Genomic DNA, 21,639 nt, shown 5'->3' on the forward strand with positions numbered 1-21,639 from the left:
GATATTGTGTAATTTAAAAGCACGGTTCCATGACAGCTGATGAGGCAGGCAGTGCAAGACTGATTTGTCCCATTTACCAGAGAAGTTAAATCACTGCCCAAAGCCATAGAGCCTGGTGCAGTCACAAATGCAATGCCAGCTGTTCTCTTATCCCCTCGACACTGCCTCTCTCAGCAAAAGGGCAACATACATGTGCGTGAAAATCTTAAAGGATGTGTCCAAAGTCTTGTTCATACAATTTCAAAAGAAAATAACTTTTCTATTCAAAAACAGTATTTATTTAAGTGGGCCACACAGTAATCCAATTAAACAGTGACTCAGCCTCAGAGGTCTGAGCCAATGTTCTCAACAATTGACAGAATTCCATGTTCCTATAGTGTGCCTCTATAACCCTTCAAAATTTAATTGAAAAGTAAGAGATGTAAATGTTCCCAGATGCCCGAGGATTCTGAGTGGGTTTTGAAGAGCTGTGTTTCTCAATTTGAAGAGATGGAAGGCAAGGTATGTCCAAATCCCCATGGCCTCTTTTCAACCCCACACACCCTGACAATCCCCTCCTCCCAGTGCAACAGCCCCACACTAGAAGAGTATCTTACGCCTTCTCAATTATATCAATGATAGAAAAAAATTTTAAGCCACTGGCCAGGTGCAGTGGCTCACACCTCTAATCCCAGCACTTTTGGAGGCCGAGGTAGGAGAATCGCTTGAGCCCAGGGGTTCCAGACCAGCCTGGGCAATACAGTGAAACCCCGTCTCCACTAAAAATATAAAGATTAGCCGGGTGTAGTGGCGCATGCCTGTAGTCCCAGCTACTTGGGAGGCTGAGGCATGAGAATCCTTGAACCCGAGAGGCGGAGGTTGTACTGAGCCAAGATTGTGCCACTGCATTCCAGTCTGGGCGACAGAACGAGACCCTGTCTCAAAATAAAATAAAATAATTTAATTTAAAAATGTTAAACCACTGTTCCAGATAACAGGGTATGCACTTACACAATCCCTATAAGCCTCGCCCCTTCGGTTCCCTGGTCACCCCCTCAGCCAAGCTCTTCTGCACACTCCAGGTATCTTTTCACAGTGACCAGACTATTAACAGTTCCTCGGCTTGGCGGGGAGCGGTGGCTCACGCCTGTAATCCCGGCACTTTGGGAGGCCAGGGTGGGCAGATCAGGAGGTCCAGAGATCGAGACCATCCTGGCTAACACGGTCAAACCCCGTCTCTACTAAAAATACAAAAAAAAATTAGCCAGGCATGGTGGCAGCCACCTGTAGTCCCAGCTACTCGGGAGGCTGGGGCAGCAGAATGGCGTGAACCTGGGAGGCGGAGCTTGCAGAGCCGAGATCGCTTTGAGACAGAGCGAGACTCCGTCTCAAAAAAAAAAAAAAAAAAAGTTCCTCAGCTTCCTCCCTCAGGCCCCTCGTGCTGCTCTTCTCTCCACATTCTCCCCTTTCCACCTCCCCACCCCCAACTCACCAAGGTGGCTCCTTCCCAGCTTCAGATCTTGGTTTAAAGACCACCTCCCCAGAGAGGGTTCCCTGACCACCCACTAACGCAGACTCCCCCAGGAACTCTATTCTTTCATTTTCTCCTCGGACTTTGTCGCAGTCCATATTAATTTATTATTTATCTATTAATCTATTTTCTTGAGGATTATATGTCCTCTGTAAAGTCCCTTGAGGGCAGGGACCTTGTCCAAATTATTTATGCTTTATAACTTTAGCACTTAGCACAGTGCCTGGCATACTGTCAGTGCCCAGAAAATATGCAGTAAATTAAATTTGACTGAACGAGTTCCAGCTGACTTTCTCCACTTCTGCATCTCCATCAAGTTTCTAAGCAGCCCAACCACCTGGGAAGGGAAGATGGGTACAAGAACGACAGCCCCCGCCTCTCCCGCCAGCCCACTTGTGAGCCCACTCATGGTTAATCATTCATCTTGTGAGGAAAGAAGGCGTTTAGCCAGCAACAACGCAGAGTGAAATGGTCTCTGTTTTCTGTCTTTCCTCCTAAACTAACTCCACTGGACTGCGGAGGATGAGACTGGGGAATAATGTTAAAATTATGCCATTAAAAATGCAAAATAGCAGTAAGACCAAAAAAAATTGTTTACTATGTCCCAGATACCATGCAAAGCTTGCAACATGAATTACCTCATCTAATCCTGGTAAGAGCCCCAGAAGCCAGGTATCATCATTACTCCAATTTTGCAAATAAGGAAAAGACACCTAAGGCTGTGCAGCTGATCAAGTGAACAAGCCAGGATCTGGGTCCAGGCAGCCAGACTCAGAGGAGCCCTCACCCTCACCACAAGGTACCCCTACATCCAACAGGGCATCCAAACATCCCCCTTAGAAATAAATGACTTAGAAATAATAACTCAGTTGACGAACTGAGTTATTAACGGCTCAAATGCTTTAGGGATGAGGGTTGGGGGTAGATTTCTTCCCATACATGAACCTGGGAGAAGCCAACAGCAGGATACCTGAAAAGACGTAATACTTATCTTCCGAAAAGAGGTAATACTGAGAAAAGTGCAGTGCATTCACTCGGCGGACCTGGTTAGGGTCACTAGCTATGAAGGGCCACCTAAGGCTAAGCAGAGCACAGTGGCAAGTCAGTCCAATATATAATCACTGAGAGCCGACTGGGTGAAAGTTCCAGGTTTGGTCCTGGTGAGGGATATTTTTTTGTTTTTGGATGATTAAGTAACACTCCTTGAGTTCTAATACCTAAAGATGTCAAGACTCAGATACGAAACAGGCCACTTCTAACGCAATGCTCACTGTGATGTGCCAGAAGAAACTGCACTGGTAGCAGGGCTAACGGGAAGAATGCAGGGGGAGGCTTCATGGAGAAGGCAGGGCTTGACTAGGTCTTAATGCTCACATTAGGACAAGCAGATAAAACAGAACCAGCCTGCGGTGATCAAGAGGCAGTAATGAGTTTGGGAGAAGTGAGGGGCCCAGTCTCCCATGGAGGGCTGTGCTGGCAGAATTATCACAAGGAGGTTTGTCTGAAGAGCTGTCTGAGAAACTCAGACTCAAAGCATTTTTTTTAACTCTCTTACTCAAAGACAATCAATCAATATAGAAGATTTCTGTGACCCAGTGTGTGGGGACTTCTTCCCACCAACAGGCAAGCAATCAATTCTGTGGTAGACACCAGCTGGGTGTCCTTCAACCCAGTTCAATTCTGACCCTAACTACCTGGGGACATTATCAGATCCCAGAGGTTGAGGCTCAGACCCAAATGACTGCCCCCACTTAACGTGCCAATTTCAAGCCCCAGTTTCACTTGTGCTTCTGACTCACTGGCTATAAACGGGGGATCCCACGACCTACTCCTTGAGTTTGATTAATTTGCTAGAGTGGCTCACAAAGCTCATTACTGGTTTATTATAAAGGATAGTACAAAGGACACAGATGGAGACGCACAGGACAAGCTATGGGTATGGAGCTCCTATACCTCCCTGGGTGCACCACCCCCAAGGAACCTCCACGTGTTCAGCCTTCCAGAAGCCCTCCAAACCCTGTCCTCTTGGGCCTTTTACAGAGACTTCATTGAACAGGCATGACTGAAGCATGGGCAGCCATGCAGAAATGTGATTGGACAAAAAGGGCATGACCCTATACTAACAGACTGAGTGGGGAACCCAGAAAGGCCTGTCTGTTCAGATTCTTCTAGGCCTCTTGGTGCAACATTGCTTCCTGCAGGGTAAAGGGCAGGACTCCTCCTGAAAAGAGGGTCTTATGATCTACAATCACACAACGTAAGTCTGATCATTTCTTTATGGAAACACAGGGGAAGATTAGCCTTGGGGACAAAAAGGAGCAGGCTGAAGGGAGAACAGGAGAAGGTCAGCAAAAGGTCCTGTTTTCTGAGGCCTGCTTCTGAGGCTATGGGATTTATGGGCCAGGAACTGTGGGCAAAACCAACATATATATCACAATATCACAGGCTGTGGTAAGCATTTTAGGATTGGGAAGTCCCTGAAGAACAAGAGGAGGAATTTGGACTTCTATCCTGTTGGAAGGCAGGGATGGAGTAAGTGGAAGCTTGACATGATGGCAGTGATTCATCTGGGATGGGTGTTGGAAGGATTGCCAGGGAGAGAAATTACAAGCCAAGAGCTTCATCAGGAGACTGATGGAATGCGCCAGCCAGAGGAAGAGCTCATGGACTCAGGCGGGCAGGAAAAATGGAGAAGCATACTGAAAAACAACAAGAAGCAGAGCCGAGCTTTTCTGGGCAGTGAAGTAATTCGATGTGATACTACAATGGCAGATACATGGCATTGCACATTTGTCAAAACCCATAGAACATACACCACCAAGAATGAACCCTAAGGCAAACTACAGACGTCCACTTTGGGTGACGATAATGTATCAATGCAGGTTCATCAACTGTTACCAATGTACTCCCACGGTGCTGATGATGATAATGGGAGAGGTGAGTTATGGGGAGCAGGGAAGCTCTATACTTTCCTTTTTGCTATGAACCTAAAACTGCTCTAAAAAAATAAAGACTATTTAAAAAAAAAAAAAAAGAATGCCAGCCTGGCCAACATGGCAAAACCCCATCTCTGGAACAAAAAAAAAAAAAAAAAAAAATGCAAAAATTAGCTGGGTTTCATGGCACGCACCCATAGTCCCAGCTCTCAGGAGGCTGAGGTTGGAAGATGGCTTGAGCCTGGGGGGCGGAGGTTGCAGTGAGCCGAGATCGCGCCACTGCACTCCAGTCTGGGGGACAGAGTGAGATCCTGTCTCAAAAAATACAAATAAATGAATGAACAACAAGAAAAAACTTGGACACAGGGCATGATGGAGAAAAGGGAGTCAAGGATGACTCACAAGCCGGGTGACTGGAAGAAGACTGGTGTTCCCAGAATGGGGAAGTTGGAAAAGGGGAGCTGTTTTGAGAGGTAAGAAAGAAACTGAGTTCAACTAGAACATGTTAGGGTGTTGGGGACGTCCAGACGGGACAGTCTTTAGGCAGCTGGAGAGCAGCTTGCGGCTGAGATAAGGAAAGGATACAGGGATGCAGATGAGAGAAAAAAATTCAATGTTTAATATTCTGCTTTTAAACAGAGAGAGAAATTCTCTTTTCTAAAGGAAAGGCATTGCAACACACTGGAAATAACCCTCTTTCCTTCACGGTGTCTCTGTCATGAAGACCCACTGCTGAGGAGCAGTTTAGGGGGGAATGCCCCCCTAAAGTGAGCAGGAGGGGCACAGTGAGTGGTAAAAGTAAGTGTGAGACATTTGACTCCAGACCACCTGGTTGTGAATTCACATTCTGCCCTTTGCCAAATTACTTCCTCTCTGTGCTTCAGTGTTCTCATCTGTAAGAGGAGATAACTACCTGCTTCATGATCTACTGTAAAGATCAAATGAGCAAGCATGGAGGCCTGTGCCTGGCTCCGACTCTGCCAGCTGCAGTCACTGTTCATTCTCAGACTTTCCTAGGACCCACAACATGAAAAATGCTGAGGTGCCTTCCTCATGATCACAGAGCATTTGTTCCTTTACAAAAATTTTCTGTCTGGGCACGGTGGCTCATGCCTGTAATCCCAGTGCTTCGGGAAGCTGAGGTTGGTGGATCGCTTGAGCCCAGGAGTTCGAGACCTGGGCAACATGACGAAACCTATCTCTACAAAAATACAAAAACATTAGCCAGGTGTGGTGGTGCGTGCCTGTAGTCTCAGTCACTCAGGAGGCTGAGGTAGGAGGATCATCTGAGCTCAGGAAGCTGCAGTGAGCCATGATCTTATCACTACACTCCAGCCTGAGTGACAAAACAAGACCCTGTCTCAAAGAATAAATTCTCTTCAAGTATCTTTTTTGTCAGATGGGATAATAATATTTAGGGAGCAGAATATTTTAAATCTAAATGCTCTGAAACTCAGTCACACTGTGGCCACTCCCCGCAAGAGTTGGATCATTTACCCATGGATGTCCAATGCCTGGCCTTGATCTAAGAAGCCTAAGATAAGTAATACAAGAAAGTCCTTTTAAAAAGTTGGTGAGGCCAGGCGCGGTGGCTCACGCCTATAATCCTAGCACTTTGGGAGGCCGAGGCGGGCGGATCACAAGGTCAGGAGATCGAGATCATCACGGCTAACACAGTGAAACCCTGTCTCTACTAAAAAAAAAAAACACAAAACTTAGCCGGGTGTAGTGGCGGGTGCCTGTAGTCCCGGCTACTCAGGAGGCTAAGGCAAGAGAATGGCGTGAACCCGGGAGGCAGAGCTTGCAGTGAGCTGACATCGCACCACTGCATTCCAGTCTGGGTGACACAGCGAGACTCCGACTCAAAAAAAAAAAAAGTGGGTGAAATGTGGCTGGGTACAGTGGGTCACATCTAAAATCCCAGCACTTTGGGAGGCCAAGGTGGGCGGATCGCTTCAGCCCAGGAGTTCGAGATCAGCCTGGCCAATCTGGCAAAACCCTGTCTCTACAAAAAAAAATACAAAAAAATTAGCCAGGTGTGGTGGCTCATGCCTGTAGTCCCAACTGCTCGGGAGGTTGAGGCATGAGAATCGTTTAACCCTGGGAGGCAGAGGTTGCAGTGACTCACGATTGCGCCACCGCACTCCAGCCTCGGCGACAGAGAGAGACTGTCTAAAATAAATAAATAATTTAACAAATAATAGAAGTGGGTGAAATGCCAAAGTTATTATTCTTAAACTCTTACCTGCTGGCAATAATGACTGTAATCCAACGGCATTTGACATGTGTCTGTCTACAGACTCAGTTTGGCAAAGTCCTCAAAATAGACGCCACCGTTTTTCAGTTTCCCAACCACTAGCAAAGCGAGGTGACCAGCAAATCGCAGCATCCAGTCTGCGCCTGGTTGTAAATCTTTAAGCTGATTTCTCAGCATAGGAAGTTTCCTGTGTGTTTAGACAGAAAGAGCTCAGTTTCTCAGGGTCTGATCATCTGCAGACAAACTGATGAAGAGACTCCAAGTTGTTTGCTGTGAGAGTCCAGAACCCAGAGCTACAGTAACACTGGCTGCCCCCAACCCAGACAGTGACCTTCGGGGTCGGCAGGAAGAGCACATCTTCCCCCCAGCTCTTCCAAATGCCACTCTACAGTAAGAGCTGCTACATCAGTGAGAAAGGGAAAGATAATTACAGTGTGATAGAAAACTCTTTTGGGTGTGTTTGTATTTATAACCTCTAAGCAGTGCTGGTTCCCTACATATAAAGCCCTTTGTTCTGCCCTGTACTTTGACTTGGGTTTGTAAGTTGAAGACAGGAACTAGGGAGTATCCATAGTTACAGAGGAAGAAGACTAGAGCTCATGGACAAGTGAGCGGGATGGAGTGAGGGGTAGGGATGAGAGGAGAAAAGAGGGACCCAGGAGACTATGCAAGGTCAGGAGCCCCACAGGGTGACTTCTCCACTAACCCAGTAAAGTCCACTCAACTAACAAAACACATGGTAGGGGTGGTAGATTTCTCCATCCATGAGGGAAGGGGCTAAGTTTGTGTCGGGGCTAACACCAAGGTAAAAAAGAAAGTACAGGAGGCCTCCCCCATCCACCTCCCCAGGAATTCACAGAAAACGTGGGCAGGGCTTTGGATTTCCCTGGGCCATGGACTTGTGGGTTCTCACCAAGCTTAATCAGCTCTCTAAGGAACAGAACTCAGCGCTAAAAGATGACACTGGGGTTAAAAGAGAATGTGTGATTCTTCCCCAAAAGTAATTAAACATAGTTTGATTGCACTATTTAGCATCAAACGCCACAGGAATGTACTGAAAAGCAAAGAATTAGGGAGTACCTATCCCCATTTGTGTTCACAAGCCTTATACAGCTCAAGTTCTTCCAATGAAATGTGGTGAAGTGGGACTGAAACAAACAAGTGTAGTTGATAATTCTTGTATACCTCCCCAGACACACCCCCACTTCTTTCAAGGTTCCGGGACGGTCAAGCTTGTGTGGTGTGATCCCACCTGACCCTCTCCCATCTGCCCACACCCTGGCCCTGCCACCAGGCTCAGCCATTTCTATGCGCATGGCAGGACTGGAATGACATGTTCTGATGTACTTTAAAAGACTGCTCTGTCTGCCAATGGAAAATTGGACTGGAAGGGAGCAAAGTGGAACCAGAAAGACTCAATCAGAAGCTAATAGGAAAGTAACAATGGCATCCTGAGATTTGGGGCAAGGGGGTACTGAATTGGAGAATCAAGCAAGACCTTCAGAGGGCTCAGAAGTAGGCTGAAGATGACAAACGGCTCCTAGGTTTCTGGTCGTTTGACAAATGGAAGGCATAGGCCTTTACTCAGATGGGGAAGGCTGGAGGAGGCAGTGTTGGGGTGAGTAGGAAAGCAGAGGAGGAATGACCCAAGGCTACAGAAGCCAAGTTTCCAAGCCCTAATCTGCACAGTGCACCACTACGTTCCCACATCTCATTTTGTATTCTCTTTTTTTTTTTGTTTTTTGAGACGGAGTCTTGCTCTGTCGCCCAGGCTGGAGTGCAGTGGCCGGATCTCAGCTCACTGCAAGCTCCGCCTCCTGGGTTCACCCCATTCTCCTGCCTCAGCCTCCCGAGTAGCTGGGACTACAGGCGCCCGCCTCGTCGCCCGGCTAGTTTTTTTTGTATTTTTTAGTAGAGACGGGGTTTCACCGTGTTAGCCAGGATGGTCTCAATCTCCTGACCTCGTGATCCGCCCGTCTCGGCCTCCCAAAGTGCTGGGACTACAGGCTTGAGCCACCACTCCCAGCCTCATTTTGTATTCTCAATTCTGTGTTCCTTTTCTTACAAAGGACCCCAAACTATGCAAGTGTTAGGCCCTTACAAAACTGGGGAGAGGATCAAGTATTGGGCAAGTTAATTTGAGATGTCTGTGACAAACCCAAGAAGCCACAGTCAAATTCTATGTTAAATATCTAAACCTGGAGCTCTCAAGAGAGCTAGATATCCACACCAGGGAACTGGTAATTTATCAACGACACTTAAAGTCATAGAATGAGGCCGGGCGCGGTGGCTCAAGCCTGTAATCCCAGCACTTTGGGAGGCCGAGACGGGCGGATCATGAGGTCAGGAGATCGAGACCATCCTGGCTAATACGATGAAACCCCGTCTCTACTAAAAAATACAAAAAACTAGCCGGGCGACGAGGCGGGCGCCTGTAGTCCCAGCTACTCGGGAGGCTGAGACAGGAGAATGGCGTGAACCCGGGAGGCGGAGCTTGCAGTGAGCTGAGAGCCGGCCACTGNTAGAATGAAACCAGCTTGTCTTGAGTGTGTCACAGCCTCTAGATCACCCAGGAATAAGATAGAAGTTCCTAGGTCTCATCCTAGAACTACTGAATTGGAATACTGAGACCCAGAAATCTGCCTTAACAAGTTTCCCAGATAATTCCTATGCACAAAAATGTTGGAAAACCACAGATCTAGGGAGGAAACATAGAGAAAAGAAGAGGGCTCAGAACAGGCCCCAAGGAGTTGTCAATTGGAGGAATCAGAGAAAGCAGAGGAACAAGCAAGGGAATGGAGCAGAGTGGCCAGATGAGTAGAGGAAAGTTGAGGAGTTCAGCATGATGAAGGCAAAAATGTACTAAGAGGGTCGGAGGAGCCTGAGAGACTGCATCAGAGGGCAGCAAGCCCTTGGATGGGAAGCCACGTGCAGGCAGGGCCAGGCAGGCCACACTGAACCACGTGCAGGTGGAGAATCCCCAGCCAGAGAAACAGGGAGACGGAGTTAGAGGCCTTGGACCCTTGCGAGAGGAGTGAAGTGCAACTTCAGTTTTTGACTTTCCAGTTCCAAGCAAGGTGCCTTTGATTTGTCTGTAGTATCCTTATATTAAGACCCCAACTCCCAATGCTAACATAGGAAAGTTTCTCTTCTTTAAAACCGGCAACAGCTGAAGTACAAAGGGATGAATCTGCAAGAATATTGTAAATCTTGAAAGAATCATGACAAAGTCTTTCGAAGACTTTAGGGGATCTGCCACCAAGAGTTGAAGCTAATGCATTCTAATTCTCAGTAGCTGATTTTAGCTGAGAAGGATTCTCAATCCATGTGTTACCTCTGATCTCCCTTCCTTTAGGGTCCTCTCTCTCTCTCTCTCTCTCTCTCTCTCTCTCTCTCTCTCTCTCATTTCTGAGACTATCAGAAACAGATTTTATTATTTTTTTTTTTTTGAGAAGGAGTCTCACCCCGTGCCCAGGCTGGAGTGCAGTGCGATTTCGGCTCACTGCAGCCTCTGTCTCCCTCCCGCCATGTTGGCCCTGCTGGTCTCAAACTCCTGGCCTCAAGTGATCCACTCGCCTCGGCCTCCCAAAGTGATAGGATTACAAGCGTGAGCCACCCTACCAGGCCAGAAATATATTTTGTCTAGAGATGGCAAAACTGGGGTCAGGACTCCAAGCCCAGCCTTTGTGGGTATGCAGCAAAAGTGGTCACAGGAACCAGGGAGCAGGGAGGAACAGAAATCGAGGGTGCACCCGGCAGAAAGCAGCCACCCTAGTGAAAGCGAAGGATAAGAGCACACAACACACGAGACGAGTAAGACATTACCCGAGGGTCCTGGGCTATACGTAGGCCAGGTTGAGGTGCACTGTACTTAAGAGAGAAGCTGTACAAAAATGTGAAAGAGGAAGCTTGCTGCACACAGAGGAAGACCACGTGAATGGAAACACAGTGCTGAGGTGGGGTTGTCTTGGGGCTGCAGAGGTGGCCCCCATTGTCACTGCTGGTGCCAGGCTGGGTAGCATCCATCTCCTGCCTGCAAAGGAGTTGGCTCTCAAGGTCACATCAGGGCAAGTGCCCTATAACGATGAGAGTTGTATAAGATTCTGGGCCCACACAGCTTGAGATGGGTCTTTCTGTTTCTCTGATACCCAGAGAACTCTGGCCACATGCTAAAGGGGCCTTTGCAGAATCAAGGAAGCATAAAAAGGTACAAAGAAGGAAAATGCACACCTGAGATGGAAAATGGGAAAGGAGGTTGGGAAAAAAAAGAGACGAAAATAACCTCACACCACTGATACAAAGTTAAAATGCTCTGAGGTATTTTACAAAACCCTGGTTGTCTATGATATAAGTGAAAAAATGTATGACCCAGTCCCCAAGTTACAGCCTTTTATAATCTACATGGATTATGTGTGAGGATCAGAAGTGGAAACCTCAGAGTCCTATGCCTAATGATGTACCCAGTATGACTTTTAAACTTTTCCCTTAATAAAAAAACTTTTAAATCAGAGAGAGTGCATCTTGGCTCTAAAAGCAAACCCAGGGGTGGGACTCTTAAAATAAAGTACTGGAAAAAAATGGGTATGGGAACAGCTGTTGGTTCAAATCCTGTCTCCTCCACTTGTTCCAAGTCATGAAATATCTCTGAATCGTCGAAAATGGCTGTAGCAACTCCTATATCACAGGATTAAATGACATAATGTAAACTGAAGTACCCAGGACAGTGTGTGGTACATGTGAGTACTGAATAGATGTTTCCATCTCTTTCCTAAAACATGCCATGCCAAATAAACACAATATGTTCCTGGAAGCATGTCAGAAAGTCTTGTCATACTCCTTGGACACAGGACTTGTCCTGGGTGAAGTCTGTCTTTGGCCTTTGGTGCCCCCTTTGGTTCCCCCTCACCCTCTTTTTTGTTCTCCCATCCCCAAGAATCCAAAGCTTCTTAATGCACAGCACCTTGGAAGCTATTAGGAATTTATTAGGCATTTCCAGCCTGAATCTGAAAAGGGGCTCAAGACTTCCCTTTCATATCTTCCTAAGGGATTCAGACCACATGGGGAAAAGAAAAAAATCAAGGACATGACATTTGTAGTTCATTGTAAATTCTGCCTTACCAGCCAGCTCTCTTGAGCACAAGAGAATATACACATTTAACTATACAAATGAGTAACATAAGATCTGGCCCTGTTAATGGCAGAAAGCCTGGTTAGACATACACTCTGTGTGTGGTTTTTGGGGGAATTTGGGAAGGGATAGTGATGCTGAGAAAACACCAATGAATACCAATAATGAAGTAACAGAACTACTTTTAAGGTATACCCAGGAAACACAACCAAAACTGCTAATTTTGTTTGTTTGTTTGTTTGTTTTTTTATTGAGACAGAGTATCACTCTGTCACCCAGGCTGGAGTGCAGTGGTCCAATCTCGGCTCACTGCCACCTCCGCCTCCCAGGCTCAAGTGATTCTCCCATCACAGCCTCCCGCGTAGCTGGGACTATAGGTGCTCACCACCACACCCGGCTAATTTTTGTATTTTTAGTAGAGACGGAGTTTCACCATGTTGGCCAGGCTGGTCTCGAATTCCTGAGCTCAAGTGATTCGCCCACCTTAGCCTCCCAAAATGCTGAGATTACAGTGAGAGATACGGCACTCAGCCTAATTCTTTCAAAGTACTTAAAGACCATGAAATCCAGGGTAATCACCCTTCTGAATTAAGCAATACTCTTGCTGCATACAACTCCTGCCTTCAGAGATGGAGGCTGGGATAAACCTTTTAAAATAAATAGCAGAAAAAGCAACTGGGAACACTCAGTTCCCAGAGGAAATCCAGAGGACCAGGTCTTCCATTCTAGCAGAGACCACCCCTCCCCAGGCAGTTCAGCTGGAAGGCTCTAGGCAGGAGGGTCCTGTTAATACTTCAAATCATTTTGTTATTTTTTTCCACAGGTTTTAAGTATTATTTTATTTCAGCATAACATACTCATTAGCTTTAAAAATAAAAGATTTAGGGCTAGATGTGGTGGCTCATGCCTGTAATCCTAAGCCCTTTGGGAACCAAGGCAGCAGAATCACTTGAGATCAGGAGTTTGAGACCAGCCTGGGCAACACAGCAAGACACAGTCTCTCATCGCCTGAGCCAAAAAAAAACTTTATTATTTTGGCACTTTATTTTATTTTATTTGTATTTACTTATTTACTTTTCTGAAACAGACTCTCGCTCTGTTGCCCAGGCTGGAGTGCAGTGGCATAATCTCTGCTCACTGCAACCTCCGCCTCCCGGGTTTAAGCAATTCTCCTGCCTCAGCCTCCCCAGTGGCTGGGATTACAGGCATGCACCACCATGCCCGGTTAATTTTTGCATTTTTAGTAAAGATAGGGTTTTACCATGTTGGCCAGCCTGGTCTTGAACTCCTGACCTCAGGAGATTCACCCACCTCGGCCTCCCAAAGTGCTGGAATTATAGACGTGAGCCACCATGCCCAGCTTTTCCATTCTTTTTAAAAGTTTTTTTGAAAACAGAGACAAGGTCTCACTATGTTGCCTAGGCTGATCTCAAATTCCTGGGCTCAAGCAATCCTCCCACCTCAGCCTCCAAAGGGCTGGGATTACAGGTGTGAGCCACTACACCCAGCCTGCACTTTTTATAAGTTTAAAATTATTTCAAAGTTTGGGCTAAAAAAATAGAAATATAGGCCATACACGGTGGCTCGCACCTGTAATCCCAGCACTTTGGGAGGCCAAGGTGGCCAGATCACGAGGTCAGGAGTTCAAGACCAGCCTGGCCAATATGGTGAAACCCTGTCTCCATTAAAAATACAAAAACGATCTGGGTATGGTGGTGCGCACCTGTAATCCCAGCTACTGGGGAGGCTAAGGCAGAAGAACCGCTTGAACTCGGGAGGCCGAGGTTGCAGTGAGCTGAAAAAAAAAAAAAAATTGCAGGCCAGGCGTGGTGGCTCACGCCTGTAATCCCAGCACTTTGGGAGGCCAAGGCGGATGGATCACAAGGTCAGGAGTTCAAGACCAGCCTGACCAACATGGTGAGACCCTGTCTCTACTAAAAATACAAAAATTAGCCAAGCATGGTGGCGCACGCCTGTAATCCCAGCTACTCAGGAGGGTGAGCCAGAAGAATCGCTTGAACCCGGGAGGCAGAAGTTGCAGTGAGCCAAGATCACACCACTGCACTCCAGCCTGGGCAACAGAGTGAGACTCCATCTCAAAAAAAAAAAAAAAAAAATTGGAATATACTGCTGAAATCCTCCATAATGCCATTCCCTTTCCCTTTCTAATCTCACCCTCCACAGGTAATGACTGTCTACAATTAGGGGCATATCATCCTTCCAGATTTTTTTCAAAAAATGAGATTGCATTTCTCCCACTGTTCCTGTACTTTGCTTTCATTACTTAATATACAGTACAGGTTGAATTGTGTCCTGCCAAAATTCATATAGTAAAGCCCTAACCCCCAGTGTGTTGATATTTGGAAACAGGGGCTCTGAGGGATGATTAGGTTTAGATGAGGTTAAAAGGCTGGGGCCCTCGCAATGGCACTGGTGAGACACCAAGCAGAGATACCAAGAGGTTGTTCTCTTTCTCTCCTTTTCCACCATGTGAGGACACAGCAGGAAGGCGGCAGTCTACAAGCCAGGGGGAGAACTCTCACTAGGAACCAAATCAGACTGCATTTCCCAGCCTCCAAAACCCTAAGAAATAAAATTCTGTTGTTTAAGCCACCCAGTCTATGGCATTTTGTTATGGCAGCCCAAACTGACTAATATAATGCATAATGAACATTTTCCATTTTGGCTCATTCGGAGCAACTTCCTTTTTTCAAGTAGGCAAGTATTTCAGAGGGATAAGGTCCTAGAAGTGGAAGTACTAATCAAAAAGTATGCAGACTTTAAAATGTTATAAACACTGCTGACATGCCTTTCCAAGAGATGGTACCAATTTACACTCTCCGCCATATATAGTGACAATCTATTTTCCCACACCTTCATCAACACTGGATATTACAAACCTAAGCAAAAATGGTTTCATGGTTTTTAATCCACATGTATGATTATTAATGAGACTAAGCATTTTTACATATATATGTGAATTACCTATTAATAGCCTTTGCCCATATTCCTACTGGATTATTTTTCCTATTGATTTCTAAGAGTTCATGCCGGTTATAGATATTGCAACTATTTGCTTTACTCCTTTGTCATCTGCCTTTGTTTTTTTTTTTGAGACTGAGTCTTACTCTGTCGCCCAAACTGGAGTGCAATGGCACGATCTCGGCTCACTGCAACCTCCACCTCCCAAGTTCAAGTGATTCTCCTGCCTCAGTAACTCACCGTGCCAGGCTAATTTTTGCATTTTTAGTAGAGATAGGGTTTCACCATGTTGGCTAGGCTGGTCTCAAACTCCTGACCTCAAGTGATCCGCCCTCCTCGGCCTCCCAAAGTGCTGGGATTACAGGCATGAGCCACCGCACCCAGCCCTGTCATCTGCCTTTTAACTTTGTTTATGGTATTAATATATTCTTCCTTTTTAAAAATTGTTACGTATATATCTATAATATATACGTAAAAAATGTGTTATGTATAATCTCCATAAATATATACTAAAGCATGTAAAGCAACATTTAGAGCCAGCTTTATGAAATAAAGAGGTGACAGAGGTGGCAGAGGTGCAGCCATTATTTCTTGAAATTTTACATGCATTTCTAAAAATATTACTTACAACAAAGGAGAGACAAAGAAAGTAGCAGGTATGGAAGGCCCTGAAAAATCTGTTTCCTACAGAGGAAGAAAGATGTGAGGAAAGAATGAAGGAGGGTGACCTGGGGGGAATCCCACCTGCCAGTCTGCACTGGGGAAGGACAGATTTGGGGTGCCTGAGCTGTGAAGATAGGAAATGTAGCCAAAGGTCATGTTCAAATAAACTACTAGACATGAAGTATAATCTTTCATGAAATTAGGTCTATCAATATTTTCCTTTATGGTTTCTGAGTTTTATTAAACTTGAGGTCTTTCCTACGCCAAAGTTATTTCTAAAAACCATCTTCTGGCTAGCCGCGGTGCCTCATGCCTTTAATCCCAGCACTTTGGGAGGCCGAGATGGGTGGATCATGAGGTCAGGAGTTCAAGACCAGCCTGGCCAAGATGGTGAAACACTGTATCTACTAAAAGTAAAAAAATTAGCCAGGCGTGGTGGTGGGCGTCTACAACCCCAGCTACTCGGGAGGCTGATGCAGAGAACTTCTTGAACCCAGTAGGCAGAGGTTGCAGTGAGCTAAGATCGTGCCACTGCACTCCAGCTTGGGCGACAGAGCGAGACTCCGTCTCAAAATAACAACAACAAAAAGCTATTTAAAACCATCTTCCATATTTACATATATTTTAATATTTATAATTTTGGTTTTGACATTTAATCTTTAAATGGAATTTACTTTTGTGAATGGTATGAGGCACGGATCTAATCTTTTCCAAATTGAGAAGCAATTTTCCCAACAGACTTAATAACAGTCCATTCTATCATACCCTCATTCCCAACAGACTTAATAACAGTCCATTCTATCATACCCTCAATTGCTGTCTTTACAATGGAACCATTTGTCGACTTTCTATTCCTAGTCCCAGGTGATATATATTTTTAAAAATTTATTTTAGACATGGGGTCTATGTTGCCCAGGCTTGTCTTGAACTCTTGGCCTCAAGCAATCCTCCACTTCAGCCTCCCAAAGCACTAAGATTACACACGTGAGCCACCGCGTCCTACCTCCAGGTGATATATTTTGATAGCTGGCTGAACAAGCCTCTCCTCAATATTCTTTTCCAAAAATGTATTGCCTGCTAGTACGAATCTATTTTCCAGGTAAGCTTTATTATTATCAGTTTGTAAAATTTACGTCGTGTTAAAAGGCTGGCCTAAACTATTAAAGGTCTCATGACTTCTTAGGTTTTTCTTATTTTTCTTATTATTATTTCTTTTTAGAGTTGGGGTCTCACTCTGTCACCCAGGCTGGAGTATAGTAGTGAGATCATGGCTCACTGCAGCCTCCAGCTCCTAGGCCCAAGTGATCCTCCTACCTCAACCTCTCAAGAAGCTAGGACTAAAGGTGTGTGCCACCACACCCAGCTTTTGCCCAAGCTGGTCTCGAAGTCCTGACCTCAAGCAATCCTCCCACCTCAGCATCCTCAGTCACTGAGATTACAGGTGTGAGCCACCATACCCCAACTCTTTTCGTCTTCTTTTGTCATTGGAGCATCAACCTTCAGCCAGGCGATGGCTTACTTCCCAGTGAGCCACATACTTTGCAGAAATCTCAGACATCAGGGAATTTTGGGTTTATTTGTATTTATTTATTTATTTATGAGACAGAGCCTAATTCTGTTGTGCAGGCTGCAGTACAATGGTGCAATCACAGCTCACTGCAGCCTCAACCTCCTGGGCTCAAGTGATCCTCCCACCTCAGCCTCTTGAGTAGCTGGGACTACAGGCATGCGCTACCACACCCGGCCCAGGGAATTTTGTTTGAATTTCTGCATCTCTTAGCAAAAACTTTCCAACACAATAATTCTACCAAGAGGTCTGAAAGGCTGCCTGTGCCTCAACCAACGTATGTCTGCAACATTCCTCCTCTTCTCCCCAAACAGCTTTTCTTTTCCTGGCTCACATCTCTCCGAGTTGTATATTCCCATACCAAATCAGAGTAAAGTGGCTCAGCACAGGATCCCATGCCAAACGATGTTGTATTTTGACAGGTACTTCCAGGCAGCTTTGCTGGCCTCATACATTGGACAGTCTGGTGAGAGAGCTGAGGGTCTCTGGCAATTCATAATTTATTGATCTGGCACCCCTTAATCCACAGGGAACTATCAGGCTATAATGGAAAGAATATGAGACTGGAAGTTTAGGGACCTGAGTTTGAGTCCCCTTTTTACCTCTAATTAGCTGTGTAGTTCAGATTAAGTTATTCTGCCTCTCCATTGGGCCTTGGTAGCCTCATTTGTAAAATGAGATTATTAGAATACAATGGTGAGTATGGGGAAAAGAAAGAGAGATCAGCCCGTTACTGTGTCTACATAGAAGGAAGCAGACATAAGAGACTCCATTTTGTTCTGTATTTAAGATGCTGTTAATCTGTGACCCTACCCCCAACCTTGTCCTTGCAAGAGACATGTACTGTGGTGACTCAAGGTTTAACGGATTTTGGGCTGTGCAGGATGTGTCTTTTGTGAGATGGTAAAGATAATTATCAATAAATACTAAGGGAACTCAGAGACCGGTGCCGGCATGGGTCCTCTGTATGCTGAGCGCCGGTCCCCTGGGCCCACTTTTCTTTCTCTATACTTTGTCTCTGTGTCTCATTTCTTTTCTCAAGTCTCTCGTTCCACCTAACGAGAAACGCCCACAGGTGTAGAGGGGCAGGCCACCCCTTCATCGAGTAATGACTTTCTTTCCACCATGGGTGACCACTAAAGAATCTGAAGAAAGCTACAGATTCTCTCCCCCAGAATAATGCACTTTTGCAAATGAATATGAAATCAGGCTGGCCGCAGTAGCTCATACCTGTAATCCCAGCACTTTGGGAGGCTGAGGTGGGTAGACTGCTTGAGCTCAGGAGTTCAAAACCAGCCTGGGCAATATGGCAAAACCCCATCTCTACAAAAGTATCAAAAAAAAAAAAAAAGTAAAAATGAAATCATATATTTGAAAGGGGTTCACAGATCTGATAAAGACTATTTCCCTATCCCCAGAGGCAAAATCACTGAGGCCTAGCACAAGCTTTTAAAAATAACAGAGACTACAATAGAAATACATACAGAACCACAAAGCCTTGAGTAAAGTTGAATCACTTATAGAACTAAAAGCATCTATTCTGCAGAAACTGGGTGCAAGGAGTAGTTACTTAGGGGAAAATATATGTAAGTATCAACAGAAGTTGCCCTTGATTGAAGCCTGGCTAAGCCCTTTAAATTCGCAGGTGGGTGGCTGAGAGTTACTACTGATTCCAGACCCAAGCTCCTAGTTCAAATTTTGGCTCTAGCATTACTAGTTGTTTGACCTGGGGCTTTGTGCCTGAGTTTCCACATCTGTAAAAATAAATAAGAAGGGGAGAAAAACAATACCTATCTCAAGGGTTGTTAACGTACTTAGGACACTTGTAACAGGGTCTGCCACACAGTAAGCCCTAGATAACTATTAGCTTATAATAGAAATCTGACACACATTTGTTGGGTAGTTAAAACTGTAAGCTGAGGAGTTTAGAGAAATCATAAATACTTTGATGCCTTAGTTTCCCCAGACGTAAACCAAAGACAATAAAAGAATCTGCTTCATAAGTCTGTTGTGATGCTTAATGAGACTGCCACATAAAAACTCTTCCACAATGCCTGGCCCATAAGTGCTCGATATCGTGACAATGCCTGGAATATAGTAAGTGCTCAATAAATGTCAGCTGTTGTATTAACAGTTCTGAGAGGCAAAGAATACCATCACCCTTTTTTAATTCTGAATAATAGACAACTCAGAGAGTGTTAAGTGCCCTGCCAACAAAACTATACTTAGAAAAATATTATACCAAGATTTCAACTCAGATAGGTCTGGAATCACAAGTTCTAACCACTATACTGTATACCTTCCTCTTTGAACAGGACTTAGAGAACAGAAGAGCTAATTCATACCTACTAGTTTACTAAGAGAAAGATGTTTGGAGATAACAATGCTAAATTTGGTGGAGTCCCCACAGAATCAACCACGAGCTTGGCCAAAAGCCCTTCTCCGCCATGCTGGGAAATGAAAATCTGCAAAGACTGAACCCTGTTCTCAACCAGTTGTCTGCCTTTCACCAAGTGGTTGTGAAACCACAGCCCTATCACCAAAAATGGAAAAAAAGAAGTCATTTTCCCCTGTAGCTTAACGAGCAAAATGAAGACTTAAAATTAAAGTAGTGATCCTAGGGCTGAGAAAAGATATCCATTGCTCCAAAGCCAAGCAGAATTGCTGTAAAACACTAACATTACTCTTTGATTAACATACTTTTATTTATTTTTTTTAATGAACGTGCTTATTTCTATTATTTTAGGTTACCTAACTCAGGGGTACTTCCCATTAGTAAAATAAGAGGAAGTGTGTACCAGCCTGTAGGGGAGACTCCCTGGTGGGGCACAGTGTCAGACTAAGCAAGTCCCACTGTCAACACTGATGTCCTCCCCAGTTAAATGGTAATCAAAAGTGAAAATGAAATGGACTGGCAGAAGAAACAGGACAACCAGTCGAGTCCACGCTAACCACTGATATTTCACATCTTTTCAGTTTCTTCTAAATGCATTTTATTTTGTATTTTATTAAAACTGCCCTATCAGTCAATCTCAAGTCTACCCTTCCTTTAAAAATCAGTAATAAAAAACCCCTGTAATCCTAGGCAGGTGGATTGCTTGAGCTCAGGAGTTCTAGACCTGCCTGGGGCAACATGGCAAAATCCTGTCTCTACAAAAAAACACAGAAGTTAGCCAGGTTGTGGTGGCCCGCATCTGTGGTTCCAGCTACTCGGGAGGCTGAGGTGGGAGGATCACTTAAGCCAGGGAGGCGGAGCTGGCAGTGAGCCAAGATCGCACCTCTGCAATCCAGCCTGGGTGACAGAGTAAGACCTTGTCTCAAAAGAAAAAGAAAAAAAGTAAATAATATTAAGAATAATGAAGGTCCAACTATGTACCTACATTAGGAACAGGCATCACTGCGAAGTGATGGCAGAGGCAAGGCAGGAGTCCCTGACCTCACCTCCATTCTCTCACTGAGAAGCCCCTGCAGAAGCTGGTCAACTATCCAAGCAGTCCCTGCTTCTTCCCGGTGAAGGCCTCAGCCTCCAGCCCAGCCCCCTCCCGGGAGAGGAGGGGAGTTTATGCAATCCAAAACCAGTTCCCAGGCCCCAGAAGTGGACGTCTCCGGGGTGGAAGTCAGAAGCCCACCAGGTTGTAGGCCTGGTTCTGCTCCCATCCGGCTGAATAATCCCTGTCACAACACTCGGCCTCCCTCGGCCTTAGCTTCCCTGTCTGTAAAATGAAAGGTTTGATGGAGATCATGTGCAAGCCTCCTCCTCGTTCTAATTTTCTGATACCATCATTTTTAATGTGTCTTGCAGAGATAGAAGCCCTTCCTTTCAGCAGGACATGTTGCTCCCCATTTCATGACGACCCCCCTCAATAATCCGTGTAATTTGAGAAAAGTATGATGCATCGGAAATGAAAAACAGGCTGTAGCTTTCCTGGTAACCAAATCTGATAATCAGTCAATAATATGGGTTTTCCCTCGGGCCTTCTCCCTTAATCCCACAATCCCACGAATAAACCTGCCTACCCCTCCCAATTCCTCAACTCAAAGCTACCCGTTCATGAACTAAAACAAAACAAAACAAAAAAAAACCTCCCCACCCCCTTCTACCCGGCCTGGTGTAAGGTGCCACAGCACTTCTTCCGTAATCTAGAATCCACCTCTGCACCACCCTCTCCCCGGGGCGTCTTTTTAGCCAGGAATCCCTGGATCCACACGCTCCATCTCCCCGCTCTACCAAGCCAGCTTATCATTTCTTCCTGCCCGGCACCCGGCACACCTCGGCAGAAAAGGAGGCGGCGCCTCCACTCCTAGCCCAAGGGACCCAAACCTCTTTCCAACCCACAAGGGTGCGGGCACCTGGGCGCAGCGGGAAGGGCCAGCGCCTCTGGAAAGAAGGGCCGCCGTCCCCACAAGGGCGGTGCAGCGGCGGCCCGTCAGCGGGTCTCTTGTCACTTACGGGCGTCTCCTCCGGGCAGAGCAGACCAGGGCCGGGCCGGGCTCGCGGGCAGCGGAGTTTGCTGACTCAAAGGCGCGCGGCGGCGGCGGCGGCGGCAGCGGCGGCGAGCGCCCAGGAGCGCACACGAGCGCAGCCCCGCGCTCCCC

General features: G+C 45.9%; 1 protein-coding gene across 3 annotated transcripts in view; it reads right to left on the bottom strand.

Annotated features, from left to right (window-relative positions):
* LOC108517883 (sorting nexin-10) overlaps positions 1-21,633 on the bottom strand; it is an 84,070-nt gene extending 62,437 nt beyond the window's left edge. The window contains exons 1-2 of one of the 3 annotated variants that reach the window (XM_017855986.1): positions 21,494-21,633; positions 6,692-6,890 (exon numbers count right to left, since the gene is read on the bottom strand). The gene's annotated coding sequence lies outside the window, so the exon portion shown is untranslated. Of the gene's footprint in view, positions 1-6,691; positions 6,891-21,393 lie in introns of all 3 variants that reach the window. The other 2 variants (XM_017855984.1, XM_017855985.1) reach the window with 2 other exon arrangements.
* Positions 21,634-21,639: the final 6 nt, after the last annotated feature.

The sequence above is a fragment of the Rhinopithecus bieti genome, unplaced genomic scaffold, assembly GCF_001698545.2.
Source record: "Rhinopithecus bieti isolate Rb0 unplaced genomic scaffold, ASM169854v2 scaffold_40559, whole genome shotgun sequence".
Lineage (NCBI taxonomy): Eukaryota > Metazoa > Chordata > Mammalia > Primates > Cercopithecidae > Rhinopithecus > Rhinopithecus bieti.